A 14577-nucleotide genomic window follows, 5' to 3' on the forward strand; every position below is an offset into this window, starting at 1 on the left:
CCTTTTGCTCAAAAGCAAACTTTGCTGTCTCACAGAGCAGACTTTCCTAGGAGCTAATATATAAAAAAACGCTTACATGGCATTGGGAGGGAAAGTACCAACAGGTTACTGCTTTGGGCTTCAGATCTTACTTTGGTAGACCCAGAATGTTTCCATTTACCTCAGCAGAAGTTTAGATTTTCACCAGGTGTTTTTGAGAATACCAATACCTACTAACAGATGATCTAAATAAATACTGCTTATTTCTACCTTTCAAATCTGCATATTAATAAATACCACTTTGTTACTTTGGCATATCAATTACAGCACATATGATATATGTTGTGCTGGTTTTGCATCATGGAAGTGATGTTCTAAGAGAAGCTGCTAGCAGATTCCTCTGTTTGACAAAAAAACAATCAGTAATTAGTTTTGAGAAGTGACAATCTGTTAAACCACTGAGAAAGCTGGCATGCCTCTGTGAACACACATGTAAAAATGAACAGATGTCAGGAATTCTCTTTCCCTTCTGGCTGGCAAACAGGTCTCTGCTGGGCTGGATGGCCCCTGCCACGAGGCCAGGCCCTTTCCCAGGGAGCCCTATCCCGGCTGGACAGGGTACCAGCAGCTGCAGGGCAGGGGGAGAGGACACCATCGGCCACTGAGTCTCAGCCTGGCCGATGAGATCCTGGCCCTTCGCACAGCGCGGCCACCGAAAAACCCAAGGTGGCTCTGCAGCCTGTGCAGAAAGCAGCCTCGTGGCTGGAATTGAACACAGCAGGGGCTGGAAAACAGCCATGTGGCCAGAGTGGCTGCTGCTGTTCTAGCCCGGGCCCCCTGAGATTCTGACACAGCCCCAGTGTGGCCTGAAGATCCATCACCATGAGTGATCTGGCCACTGCCTGGCAGGGATCCCGTCCCTGCAGGGATCACCATCTCAGGTGAGATCTTAACTCTTTCAGTGCCCAAATAAGGCTTGTAGAGCTGCAATCCTCCCTCAGTGAGAGAAAAGGACAGAGTGAAGACACGTAGAGAAACAACAGGGAAATGCTAATGTCAGTGACAAAGAAGTCAAGTCCCAGATAGGAGGGACGAGAAGATGCTTTTAGTTTTACGTTGAAAATTCTCTTGTAAAGCTATGGAGAAGAATATAATTGATACAGCAGATACTTTTTCCCCTGTAACACATTGAAAAGTATGGGAAGATGAATCGTTCAAATTGTAGATATAAGCAAAACTAAAGCAAGTGGATGTTAAGGCAGCTGTGATCCTATGAGAAGTTTGAACAGAGAGACAGAGAAGAGTGATGAAGACCCTGTGCCCCCAGGGAGAGAAGAAGACCTCTGTTCCCAGAGATTAAGATGATTTCAAAGATAGATAAAGAGACCTTTACTCTTAAAGAGTTCATCTTTAAAATAGTACTCCATAAGTTGACATGGCCTATAAACCATTGGCTGTGGAAAGAGCTGTGAAAAATGGGAGGGACTTCACGACTGCAGATTTTCCAGGCAGCTGCTATTTGTGAAAATTAAAAGCCATGAGAGAACTGTTTCCTTGTGGAGAAGTCTCCATAAACTGACAAGAGGGACTCCTTCCCCTAAGTGAACTGAAGAAAGACTGTTCTAGAAGTGACAGACTGAATTGTTTCTCTATATTGTTAGTGGGGAAAAAAAGGTTGTAGGGGGAGCAGAAGTGTTCTAAAGGTTTTGTTCTGATTCTTATTATTCTTTCTTTCAGTTACTGTTAATAAACCTTTCTTTTTAAGACCCTTTTAATGTTTTAAGCCTGCTTTGCCTTCCTCCTAATTCTATCTCACAGCAAGAAAATGTATAAATAATTCTAAAGGGTACATTGACATTTAGCCAGCGCTGAACCCACCACACATGTGAATATCCATTTATCATTATCCAACTTCAGGCTTTTAGAAGTTAATGTTTTAAAAAAGTTGCTTACATAAACCACCCTTTCAATGAAGCTGGCCCAATGAGAAGTGAACAGTGGAAAGCAATTAATTGATGATGCTGGGTAGAGATGACAAAGATGGATCCAACTGTTCTGATATGAATATAGATTTATTGTGTTACTTAGCTAAAAACTTGTTGCAGTTTAGATATTGCTCTTGTAAACTTTATGGGACAGGTATCTTAACTTTCAAGGAGTGATTAAATGCTACATCATATGGGCTGCTGTGTGAATCATCATCTTTGGATAAACATGCACCTAAATTATTAATTTACTAAGTTATGAATGTGGGAAATATTTTGCCATGATTATGAATAATTAATGCAAAGCTGTATTGGCAACATCCACCCAATAATTCATCCTTCTAGCTTTGTGACAAAATGTTTCAGACTGCCTCCAGGAGGGAATCTGAAGTGTAGAGTCAGGATGACAAAACCCATAACCATAAGGAGGTCCTGTGGATTGATGGCTTTGCAAATGAACTTCTGATTAATTGAGCAGGGGGTGCATCTCTACAAGCTGCAAGGAGTTTTGCTGTAGCACAAGTTGTGTGTCCTGCTGGGGGCTCTCAAGTTTGCAGCTTGTGCAGTTATCACTTCAAGGAAGATGGAAAAGTGAATGTGTCTGTGCTTTGAATGTTAAGGTGCCTGGATTTCGATTAACCAGAGTTGAATAAAATCAGCTGTGTATATGCCTATTCTCAGTTTTGCCTTGCCTGCTAACTTTATCCATGTCTAATATTCAGATTTACAGCTTCCATTTCCCACTTGCAAAGAATTAGAGTGTATTTCTGTTAGCTGAGCAAAACTCTTGGTACTTGCCGTACCCTTTAGAGCTGTTTTGGCAGGGTGAACCACAGAAGGCAGGAGAGGGGAAGGCATGTTGGAGATGGAAATGCAGGATCTGTGTAAGAGGGAATTGGGACATCTGTGCATGTTTCCAAGCAATGTGTCCAGGCTGGGAACAGGCTAAAAGTAGCCTGAAGTGCCCTGCTGTGGCTGTGGATGGGGGCTGGTGAGGCTGTGTGTGCTGTGCCTGAGTGGAGCTGGGGCTCTGCAGAGCCGCTCCTGGGCACATGATGCTCCCTGTGTACCGCTGTCCCTGACAGCATCACCATGTGCCTTTTGTTACACCAGCATGCTACAAGCCAGGCCAGCACTTTATTAAGAAGTATTGAGTGTCAGAGTGGAGCACAGTGTCAGAACCTGATCAAGCAGAGGCAAGGACCTGCCAGCCCCCATGCACTTCCCTTGCTTTGGGGCACTGCACATCCTGCCTTGGCTGCACACGCTCAATGCTGTGGTACTGCCTGTCTAACTTGTGTCTTTGCTCTTTAGTTTCCCACGTGTCACAAAGTGCTCCTTCTCCTTGAGCACAGGTAGGTCACAGTGTTGGTGTCCAGAAATGGGCAGGGGAAGGATTTCAGCAGCGGGTTCGGCACCTTGAGCAGGGCTGTGATTGCTCTTGCCACCAATGGGGTGGAGAAGGCTCATCTGACCCCAGCAAAGCACAGAAATGAAGTAGCTCCCACTTAAAGGATCCACTCGAAGAAGAGAGGGAGGAAATATTAATGAATGCTGTCATGTTCCCTGACCTCAAGAATGGTATGGATGGGATTATCCCAGAGGGTTCCCAAACATCCTCCAATACAATGTAAAATCAGTTGAAATACATATAAAACAGTTTTAAAAGCAAGATTCTTATCTGGTTTTTAGGAAATTTCTTAAATTGAGTATAGTACCAGGAACTGATTTTGTTTTCAGAGAGTAATAACTGAAGGAAAATAAGAACTTTTGAATTGTGATTGTTTGTTTGTTTGTTTTTCTCATGTGTAAAGCTTATAAGAATAGATGCTGCTTTGTTTGGATGATTCCCAACCTTCTTGTGAGCAATACTTGGAAAAATATTTTAAAAAGTTGATAACTCCTTAGATATTTATGGATATGATTTGAATCCTGGTCTTAGTTTTTTTTTTTTTTTAAATCTTAGCCTTTTTTCTTTGACAAGACCTTGCTTGTTTATTTAATTTTCTTAGTCCTTCTCCACCTCCGATATTAGTGTTTTGCACCACCAAAATATCGGTCTCCTTTTGCAACAGCTGCGCTGAAAGGGCTTTTTAAGCCTCCTGAGCTATTGTTCAGTACCACTTCTCTTCCACTTCCCTCTTTTCAGTATTGAATTTGATAGAGGGTGAATTGCTTTTTGATTAGAAAGGAAGATACAACACTTGGGAAAGCACCAGATGGTGGCATTGGTCTTTCACATCTGACAAATCTGGATCACGCAGTGAAGTGTAAGAAGTTTATGCACATCGTACTCCATTGTACTCCATTGTTTCTCTTTCAAGCTGCATAGTTGGAATGAGGAAGGTGATATATTTTTATGCTTATCTTGAGAGAATGCCTAAAGAAGGTGAGATTTGTATCTAAGAGAGTAGAAAGGATAAGCTTTGGCTATATCTGAGCATTGCTAATACTATTTTCTGCATTTGTGTCACGCTGTTGTATTTCACTACATTTCAGTTGAAATGTAGAGTAGTTTGGATGCCAGCTGAGCTGTCAGCTCGTACTGGATGACGCTATTTTTCTGGTTCTTAAAATCAGACTTGTACCTTATATTATCAGTCTTTGCTGAATCTTCCTGCATGTGTAGTTTTTAATACTTAGTTTATTTCTGAATGCAGCAGGTACTAGCTCTATCGTGATGTTATAGCCATTAGCTTTATATTCCTGAAATCTTCACTTTGGTATATTCAGAGGTGTTTAACAGTATTGTTTCTCTGCTTTAAGGAGGAATTGCTGGAGAAATCTGTATTTGAAAGAGAGAATCAAGTGCCCAAGTACTATCCCCAGTCCGAAAAATGTTCCCTGATGCAATTATGCTTCACTACATGGATGATGTACTCATTTGTGCTGCCACCAAGTCTTATTTCGATGCGGCACTTGCCAGAACTGTGTCGGCTGTGGAGTCTGCAGGATTTCAAATAGCTCAGGAAAAAATTCAACTGTCAAGTCCGTGGAAATATCTTGGATTCTTAATTATGGGGAGGACCATTGTGCCCCAAAGTCTTTCCATCAATGAACATCCTAAGACCCTACGGGACATCCAACAATTGTGTGGCGTCATCACCAGGATTTGGCCTCTCCTGGGTCTCCCCATGGAGGAGCTGGCTTCAACCGGCTTCTGGTTGGAGGAGCTGGTCTTCAACCTTCTGCAAGGAGACAACAACCTGGCTTCCCAACGCACCTTGTCACCAGAAGCCCATGGAGCCTTGGAGACAGTCGCCACCGCCATGAAGTCCCATCAGGCACACAGGGTAGATCAGTCCCTCCCTCCTGGCATTTTTGGTAAGTGCCCACAGTTCCACGCCCTGCTGTTTCAGTGGGATGACACTTTAAAAGACCCTCTCATCATCACTGAGTGGTTGATTTCTTCCACAACAAACCCAAAAAACAGTTACCACACTGGCAGAACTCATAGACAAACTTATTAAAGGTCGCCACCGCCTCCAGACCCTTGTGGCCTACGATCCAGCATGCATTTATCTTCCCTTAAATTTGGAACAGTTGGACTCTGTATTACAAATAAACAAAAATCTACAGATCTCCCTGGATAGCTATCCTGGTCATATCTCAATCCATTACCCCAAGCACAAGCTTTTTAAAGACACGATACATTTGGCCCCAAAAACTTACAAAAGTAAAACTCCTTTCAAAGACGCTGTCACACTGATGGCTTGGGTAAATCCCACAAGTCAGTGTTCACCTGGAGGGACCCAGACACTCAGAAGTGGGAGTCTGATGTCCCAAACATTGACGGTTCCCCTCAGATCACAGAACTTGCTATGGCTGTGTGAGCGTTCAGGAAGTTCCAACAACCCTTCAATATGGTAACCGATTCGGCATATGTTGCCAGGATAGCAGAGCGGTCAGAGTATGCCCTGCTCAAGGAAATTCAAAGTAAAAAATTATACACCTTGCTCTCTGAATTAATTTGGCTCATCTCCCACAGACAGCAACCCTATCATATATTGCATGTCCAGTCGCACACTGATATGCCAGGTTACATTGCAGAAGGCAACCGGAGAGAAGACCTCCTGGTGATGATGGCCAACACCACCTCCAACACTCCAACACTACCTGACATTTTTCGACAAGCACAGCTCAGTCATGCATTCTTTCACCAGAATGCCCCTTCCTTGATTCGACAATTTAAAATATCTGAAGATCAAGCCAGAGCAATTGTAACAACTTGCCCCAACTGCCAGTCATTCCCATCTGTGGTGACAGGTGTCAGCCCCTGTGGCCTGGGATTCTTAGAGCTCTGGCAAACAGACATTACTCATTACACTCCCTTTGGGAGACTGAAATAGATATATGTTTCAATTGACACATTTTCAGGAGTAGTGTTTGCCTCCTGCTATGTGGGGGAAAAATCAAAAGATATTATTAAGCATCTGTGTATGGCATTTGCCGCTCTCAGCGTGCCAAAAAGCATAAAAACTGATAACGGCCCTGGGCTCACGTCACGGAAATTCAAAGACTTCACACAATCATGGGGCATCAGCCACTGCACTGGCATTCTACACAATCCCACCAGCCAGTCAGTGGTTGAAAGATTCACAAGGAAATTAAGAAAATGCTTGAGCAGCAACATGACAGCGTGCTGCTCATGCCCCCAGTGGAGAGATTGTGCAAGGCACTTTATGTCCTAAACTTTATGAATTGCTCTGCAAAAGAGCCAAACCCACCAATCCTCCGTCACTTCCACAATAACACATATGCTCATTTAAAAGAGAGGCCACCTGTACTCATTAGAGAGCCTGATTCTAAATGCAATGAAGGTCTGTACCCCCTCATCACCCAGGGAAGAGGGTGTGTCTCGACAGATAAAGGCCCTCAATGGATCCCAGGGAAGTTTATCAAACCCTACTTGGATGCCGCGACAGAAGAAGACCTACCTGCAGACCACCCAATTGAACCCTCGCTGCAACACACCTCTGAAGATGCTGTCGCTTGGAGACGGTGCTGGAAAAAGACTGTATACCCAAATATTGTCACAAGAGTTTTAATCTCTTGCAGATATGTACCTATACCCTACAAAACTGCAGATTCTTTTATTCCTTCCCCCGATATCTGTTTACCCTTTCCCTTGTACCACTTTCCTCGACCCCCTGCCCATTACCCTTAAACATATCCCTTTTCTACTTTAATCAATTAATTGTAACAAGGGGGAGAGGAGGGAGAGGGACTGAAGGAAAAGTTATGAAACTCCTAGAGGGGAGAAAAAATATTAATAGGTGTCTTTCTTGATATTACATCAGTGCACGTTTGGAGACATGATGGCCACCCTGACGACATCCCCCAAGACACCCCGAAACATTATGACTGCAGCTGCCACCTTCGCCATCCTCTTGTGGATTCAGGCAGCAGATGGATGGATCCTACCGCAGCTGAAAGAAAATGTCTGGATCATGCTCGCAAAGTCTCTCCAGCAAAACAACTTCTGCATGGCTATTGGGAGCGTGGATAACCTGCTGTCAACATGCCTGGTGGGAATTCCCCTATCACCAAATGAATACCCCTATACAGGTAAGAAACCCAACCCAGTGGACACCTGGACAAGTGGACGAGGATTCTGCCTCATGCACCACACACCACAGGAGCCCCAGGAATTGGATCTACTGGGCTCCTCCAGAGCAACATACTGTGTAAGATTTTGATACAGACCAACCCAACAAGATTGGCATGGAATTGATACCAAAGAGCCTCAGGAGTTTGTTAGAAAAAATGGTGCAACTACACCAGTGAAACACTCTCCAAGTCCTCTCCTTATTCCAGGGTGCTCCCCAAGGGGGTGTTTCTTATCTGTGGTGATAGGGTGTGGGCAGGGATCCCCTTAAAAATCGAAGGGGGCCCCTGTAGCCTTGGCCAGCTTACTACCCTCACCCCAAACATTACCCAGATTAGAGACTGGTGTAGAGAAACTCGACTGGCATGGCAAAAGAGATCTTATTCCCAATTTGACCCAAATTGTGATAATCAAATTTATAATTGGAGCAAAACAAAGAGGGTCGCAGTATCCATTTTCTTACCATGGGTTGCTGCCGCAAAGGCCCTCAGTGAGGTTTCTCACCTGGGGTGTTGGCTTAGTAAGCAGGCCAACGCCATGTCTGCTGCCTTGTCCCATCTCTTGGCAGACGAAGAGACCACCAGGCATGCGACACTCCAGAATCGGGCAGCAATTGACTTCCTGCTGCTTGCCCATGATCATAGCTGTGAAGACTTTGAAGGTCTTTGCTGTTTTAATCTTTCGTCCAAGAGCACATCCATCCAAGCAAGAATCAGACAAATCCAGGAACAAGTAAAGACCATCCTTACAGAGAACAAGGCTGTGGACATGATGAACAAAGTGCTCACACAATGGGGTGTCCGTGGGTGGGTGGCCTCGGGAAGCCACACGCATCTGGGGAGAATTTCTCTGCAGCCCTGGATGTGTTCAGAGAGGTTCAGCCTCCTTAGGTTGAAAGAAGTGTCAGCTGGGGGTGTTTTGATCAGCCTATGCTTATATGGAGTACAAAGTTATTGCTCTGTCACATACAAGACAAGTGGATATAGAATGATGATGCATGTTGGTTTCCAGGTGGAAAACTTGAGTTTGTGTTAAGTAGAACCCATCTGTCTGGTTTATCTCCCCCATGTTAAATAATTGGCAAATGGGTTGTGCCATCTGCCGGATGTGACCACATTAAGTCTATTTGTTTTATGAACACTTGATGCAATTTTAAGATTCTAAGAAAAATTGTCCAAAAGATATCATACAAAAATCAATAGTTCTTTTCTATGTCATCTTGTTTATGAGCTAGAAGCAGAAAGAGGGTTCACTGGAGCAGGGCTAAGATCAATAGCTCTGTGAATTTTAATTGGACCTTCTTTAACTACTGAGTGCTGTCTTCTTCTAACTCTGTAAGAGTAAAATAAAAGACCTTTTGTCAACAGGTGCCTTTTACATTCTCCAGTCTCATTGTGGCTACTTGTGGACTATCTTAAACAGACAGTGGAAAGAAGAGAATTGAAGAGTAACTTGATTGTTACTACTGTCGTGTAATTTCACTTAAAGTAAACTTTCTCTTATTTTTGTTTAATATATAAGCTTGGTTATTATATTCCTTTTTTCCACTGTTACTTTATCTTTGTACATTGTCCTTGTTTCCAGTCTGTGAGATTTTCCTCAATTTTTTCCCTCCTGCTTGACACACGTGTACTTGGTGTCACCTTTCTCTACAATATAATTGTCATGTGTGCAGCGGGTTAATAAGATCACCTTGTTCATAGACTCTCCATGGAGTGTGGAGATAAGAAAAAAATTATGTCCATATTTCCTTATAAAGAAACAGTTTGTTCTCTTTTTACTTCATCCTTTTTTACTCTGTGATTGCAAATTACAATGGCCAGAGTGAGTTTGTGTTTCATTTTCCAACCACCCATATCAAAAAGCTCTTCTAAAATGCTATTAGTGACATTCCCATGTCCTTTTGGTTCTATCCTCTCTAAATCTGCAGAGCTGGACAAGTATCTCGTTCCTCCAGAAGCCTTACTGGCATCATTGCTACTGTGGTTTCTCCTTCACAATCTCTATGTTTCAAGTCCAGTACAATTTAATGTGCATATTGCCCTCCTTCTCCTAAAGCCTCTCGAGGCAGCTCCTGCTCCATCCCTCATGTGGGTGTGAATTCTCCCTGCTCCCTCGTGTGGGTGTGAATGGCAGGGAGGTGTTGCTATAGAGCCCCACATGGCGCAAAGCACCAAAGCTCTGTCAGAAGGCTGTTTAGACTTATTTATTGAAGCAACTGGTTGCTTTTATAGTTTTACAAGATGTTTACATTTACTTAACAAACACATACACTGCCCATTGATCATAAAGAATAAACAAAGCTTTCAAGAGATGAAAGGAGGCACGCCACTGTGTAAGCCAACCAAAGTCTAGATTTTTTGCTTACACTTTTTTCTCTCTCTTTCTTTGCGTTGTCATGGTGATAGCCTTGGTAAATTCCTTGCGAGAGATATGAGGCTTTCCTTATCATCAAGAAGCCTTTGCTGGCTCGCAAGAACAGTTACAGAAATGTCTTTCCCATAGGGAGGCCCTTGACAGCACATAAAACCTCTCCAGGATCAGTTTGATCAGCCAAAGGTCCCAACCTCTGTGTTGATTGTGCTTGGATTTTTCTCAGCCATGGACTAATGGTAAGAGGTGTGTTCATTCTTTCCTTTGCCTGTACAACTGACACCACACCTAATCTAAGGCCACCATTCCCCAAAAGTTTACTCTACGAGGAATAATGTTATTTGCTCTGTCTGTATCCTGCAGATTTCCACCAAAGAGGGAGTTCTGCTCACTGACATAATTTTTATTAACACAGTTGATGCCAGGTTGTATTTTTATGGTGTCTGATAAATAACAGGCAGGTCTCTGCTCCTTCAAGGACTGGCTCTGAAGCAGTTATGGGATTATCAGAATGGGTTTTTTTTTGTGTTTTGTTTTATGGGGTTGGTTGTGAGGTGGAACTGTTTCATGCTGTTTGGAGTGATTTTTCAGAAGAAATGCTGAATACTGGTTTTTCTCCTTTAGTTTTTAAAAATAAAAAAAAATTAACTTTACTGACTTGAGTGGTATTTTTCCCAATGTATGAGAGATACCTGTGAAACTGAGAGATTCTGTTTCATAGCTAATGAGGACAGATTGCAACTATAGGCAATGTTTTATGACTATGAAATTTCTTTCTTATTTGCATTGAATACACAAATAGTGACTTTTTTTGCTGTTATTGTAAAAGACACAATGTAGAAATTACAGCATGGGAGGGGAAGGCAGGACAGGATCCTTTTTTCTGTCCTGCTCCAGAAGATGCTGTAGAATTGATAGAGGCTTGATAGTAAAACAAATGGATTCAGGGACTTTTGAAATTTAGTGCAGCTCATTGTCGCAACTTTGCAAGGCACAATCCAAAATGTCTGTGGTGCCACTGTTGAGTCCTTTTGCAGCTCACGTTGCACTTCAATTCCACAGCCATGTCCTGATCTGTGCCAGCCATCACAGGCCCCATGCTTTGATGGAAACTGGGGCAAATCAGTATCTTTACACTGGCTAAGGTGCTTTGCCAAATGAGTTGGAGCCTGGACACAGCTCTGGTTCAGGATGCTTGATTTCAACTACTAGGACCTGTTTATGGGAGTGTGCAGCTAAATTACAGATAGTCCAGTTCAGTATTTCTGAATTTGTAATTAAACTGTATTGGCACAAATGGAACTATCCTTAGACTGTGGCAATTGCAGAAGGCTGTGGCTTACTTTTACTGTGTATGGGTTGGGAGTTTCTGCCTTGTGTGAGTTCATCTGGTTGGGATGGGTGGTGAGCTGGCCTTCCTTGACAACAAAGGCCTCAACTTAAGGCTGTGGGAAATGGGATGTTAGGAAGGAAAATGTCTGGCTAAGTTATGGTGAGAAGAATGGGATCATGGGAATGGTTATGTTCATGTTGTTGTTCCATATAAGGTTATGTTTCTAGTTCCTGTTCCTGATTGGTTTGTAATATGTTACATGTAAGGCAATGTTCTTTGTTCTCTTTGATGATTGATTCCCTGACCTCGGATGAAACCCTATATATTGTTGAGTTTGCCCCATTGTCGGGTCTTTGGAGGACACCCTGTACTATGTGCATCTTGTTTTTTTGTTGCTCCATTATTAAAGTTTTTTCCAGGCTATTGCATCCCTATTATTTCTTTCACCACAACCCCCGGCTGGTCCTGTCCCAAGGTCATAGCAGCTGCACTGTGACACCCCCTCCCCCCCACTTTTGTTTAATTTCCTTTTTTTTTCCTTTTTCTTGTTTTTTTTTCTTTTTTTTTTTTTTTCCTTGTCTCAGAGGTATTCACTAGTGAAGCCCTGGCTCAGGTGCACCACCTAGCTGATGTGTCTACAGCACTCCTGGACCAGAGCTGGCTTGGGCTAGTGCTGTGTACATGGCCAGAAGGCCATTCTCACCTGGCCTGTACCCAACTGTATGGCCAGGCCCTGAGTGGTGTCTGTGAAATGCAGTTGTGATTTCAGGGCTTATGTGTGGGGTATTAATGCAAAAATGTGTAATGTACAGTTCCAGTGGGTTCCCTAAAACACTTCAATGGGGGAAGCATAGTAGTATGCAATAGGAAGGCTGCCCTGGAGAAAGGACATACCTTGTTGGTTTGCTAGAGCTTTTGATCAGCAGTTGCTGAGGTCTGAAACATGTGTTCAGGCATACTTTTCATTCTTAGTTATAATTTTACCTAGAAACTTATAGTATGTATTCTAAAAACTTTGTCCACTGGCAGTTCTTCAAAATACATGAAGTGATTTATTTTTAGATCTCTTTGCAACTCATATCTACTCTTCCATCCGCTACGAGTTCAAGACTACTTCTGACGTGACTGCTTTTCAATTCAAGGTATCTCATTGACTCTACAATTCTGATTATTTTTTGCTGGATATATTTATCGAGTTTCAGGCCAAAGGCTTTCAGATTTACAAGCCCCTTAAAGGGGGGGAAGTGCTGACATAGCCTTAAATTGTGGCATGGCAATATTACACTATAATTACCTTTATCTATCACCAAATCCCCTTTCAGAGTCCTGGCTGTGTGCCGTGGGCCTCTTGATGGAATGCTCCATTAGACTGAGATTTTTCATGGGGAAAAAATCTTTAAAGCAAACCATGATATAGTACTTTTATAAGAGTAGATGTAGGGGCAGTGGCAGGGTGGTGAGGAGAAGAGAGATGGTGCTGAGTTGCGAGAGGAAATATTAGACAGCATTAGTGGTAGATCTGTATTAGAAAGAGGACGAAATAATTTTTTTCCTTCCCCTGTGTGTCAGTCACATTACTATTTGTCTTCCAGATGCTTTGACAACCCGAAGTTTAGCATAAGCTGTGGAATTTAAGCAAATAGTATGTGTATTTTTACTATGCCATGGAGTATTGGACAAAGATGTACAAGCTGGCAGACACCAGGGTGGCAGCAGAGTGGAGAGCAATATAACGCTGTCACGGTGCTGCTGCTCTTGAGCTACTGCACCTGGCAGGAGAGGGCTTGGAGGTTTGGCACGAGGCTGTGATGGTTTCATTACTGATCTGGAGTTTGTGTCCTGTATTGTGTCCTCGGGTCTTGCTCGTGTGATTGCCCTGTCAGCTGACCTATACTTTCTGAATTGTGGGCTTGGTGTGCCAGATTCATCTCCTTGAAACAAAAGTAGAGCAAAGGAAGCACTAAATTGAAAAAGGTTAGGAAAGGTGAAATTTAGACCAAGAACAAAGGCTTTTGTAATGCAGAGCTTTCAGGTACATGAAGAGAGGCCCAGCACTACAGCAGGTTTGTATTGCAAGAGCTGGAATGAAACAACACTCCTGCTGGGTGTCTGGGGTTTATATTAATTGTGAAAAACTACTAGTCATGCAAAGCACAAATAAAAGGAACATTTAAGGACAACACTGAAAAACTATTTAAGAGCTTGTGTGTGTATTTTATAGATTCACAGAAAGGTTTTCGATTAAGTAAATATTTGTACTTACTTGCTACTTGTCTGCACTGTGGTACAGTTGCTGTCTGCTGTTTAATTGGGAAGGCCATGGTATATCCATTACTGGAATGTAGCCATGATTAATGCTCTCTGAGGTGTATGGGATCATTTCCTGTGCAGGGCCTGTGTAAACAGGTGGAGAAGGGAAAGAAGAATTTGTATATTGGAGAATATTAACATTTTAGGCGCAGGTGGCTACTGAGGTAAATTAAATTTCCATAGACAGTTAAAGGGAGATAGTTTTCTGTATTTAGGTCACTAGAGGGAGTTTAGAGTACCAGATTAATTAATTTCTATTTGAGCATCTTTACATATCTGTTTAGTATTTTGTCTTGGTGGCTAATAAAATCCAGTCTCCTTTAATACAGACCTCTTTTCTGTAGGGTGTATCATAGAATTGCATTTCTCTTGCTGTGTGTGCTCAGTCATTTATCTCACCACAGAGAATGTGAAACATTCCAGACATGTTTGATTTATTCTTCAAGTAGCAACGGATGGAGACCAGGGCATTGAGAGTTGTGAAAATGGTTTCTAGTCCATTATGCTGTTACAAAGTGGTGAATGTACTAAATACTGTTAATGATATACAAGAGGAGCTTATTTTAGGCAGGATAAAACAAATTCAGTACTTTGTTGCAAACTAATGGAGTCAGTTGAGGAGTAGTTGTTGTACTGCAGTGGGGGGCCTCCTTCAGTGCAGAGCAGCTCTGTCCAAGAGATGCTGTGCAGCCCCATGGCTTACATGGCTTAGACACTGAGCTGTACCCAGCAGAACATGAAGGGGGTATCTGTGGGGAGGGAGGGTGCTGGACAGGGGACAGCTTGCATTGAATTTTTTGACTGAAAGGAAGGGAATTGAAATATCATATGAAAGAGCCATTCTGGCTGAGGATGCTCCTTCTATGAGCTTGAGGAGAGGTTGTGGGGAGTGTTGGGAATGGAGGAAGTGGGTTTGCTCTGAGGTGCTCTCTGCTTTCTGCCCCAGAAGAAATAGGCAGTTTGTCCACAATAGGACCCTGTTAAAGGAA

The 14577-nt window shown here is 42.9% G+C and overlaps 1 long non-coding RNA gene across 1 annotated transcript in view; it reads left to right on the forward strand.

Moving 5' to 3' along the window:
* The first annotated feature begins 980 nt into the window (after positions 1-980).
* LOC137477705 (uncharacterized) overlaps positions 981-14577 on the forward strand; it is a 499166-nt gene continuing 485569 nt past the window's right edge. The window contains exon 1 of the long non-coding RNA XR_011001149.1: positions 981-1034. This is a non-coding gene — a long non-coding RNA (uncharacterized lncRNA). The remainder of the gene's footprint in view (positions 1035-14577) is intronic.

Source organism: Anomalospiza imberbis, chromosome 8 (assembly GCF_031753505.1).
Source record: "Anomalospiza imberbis isolate Cuckoo-Finch-1a 21T00152 chromosome 8, ASM3175350v1, whole genome shotgun sequence".
Taxonomy (NCBI): domain Eukaryota; kingdom Metazoa; phylum Chordata; class Aves; order Passeriformes; family Viduidae; genus Anomalospiza; species Anomalospiza imberbis.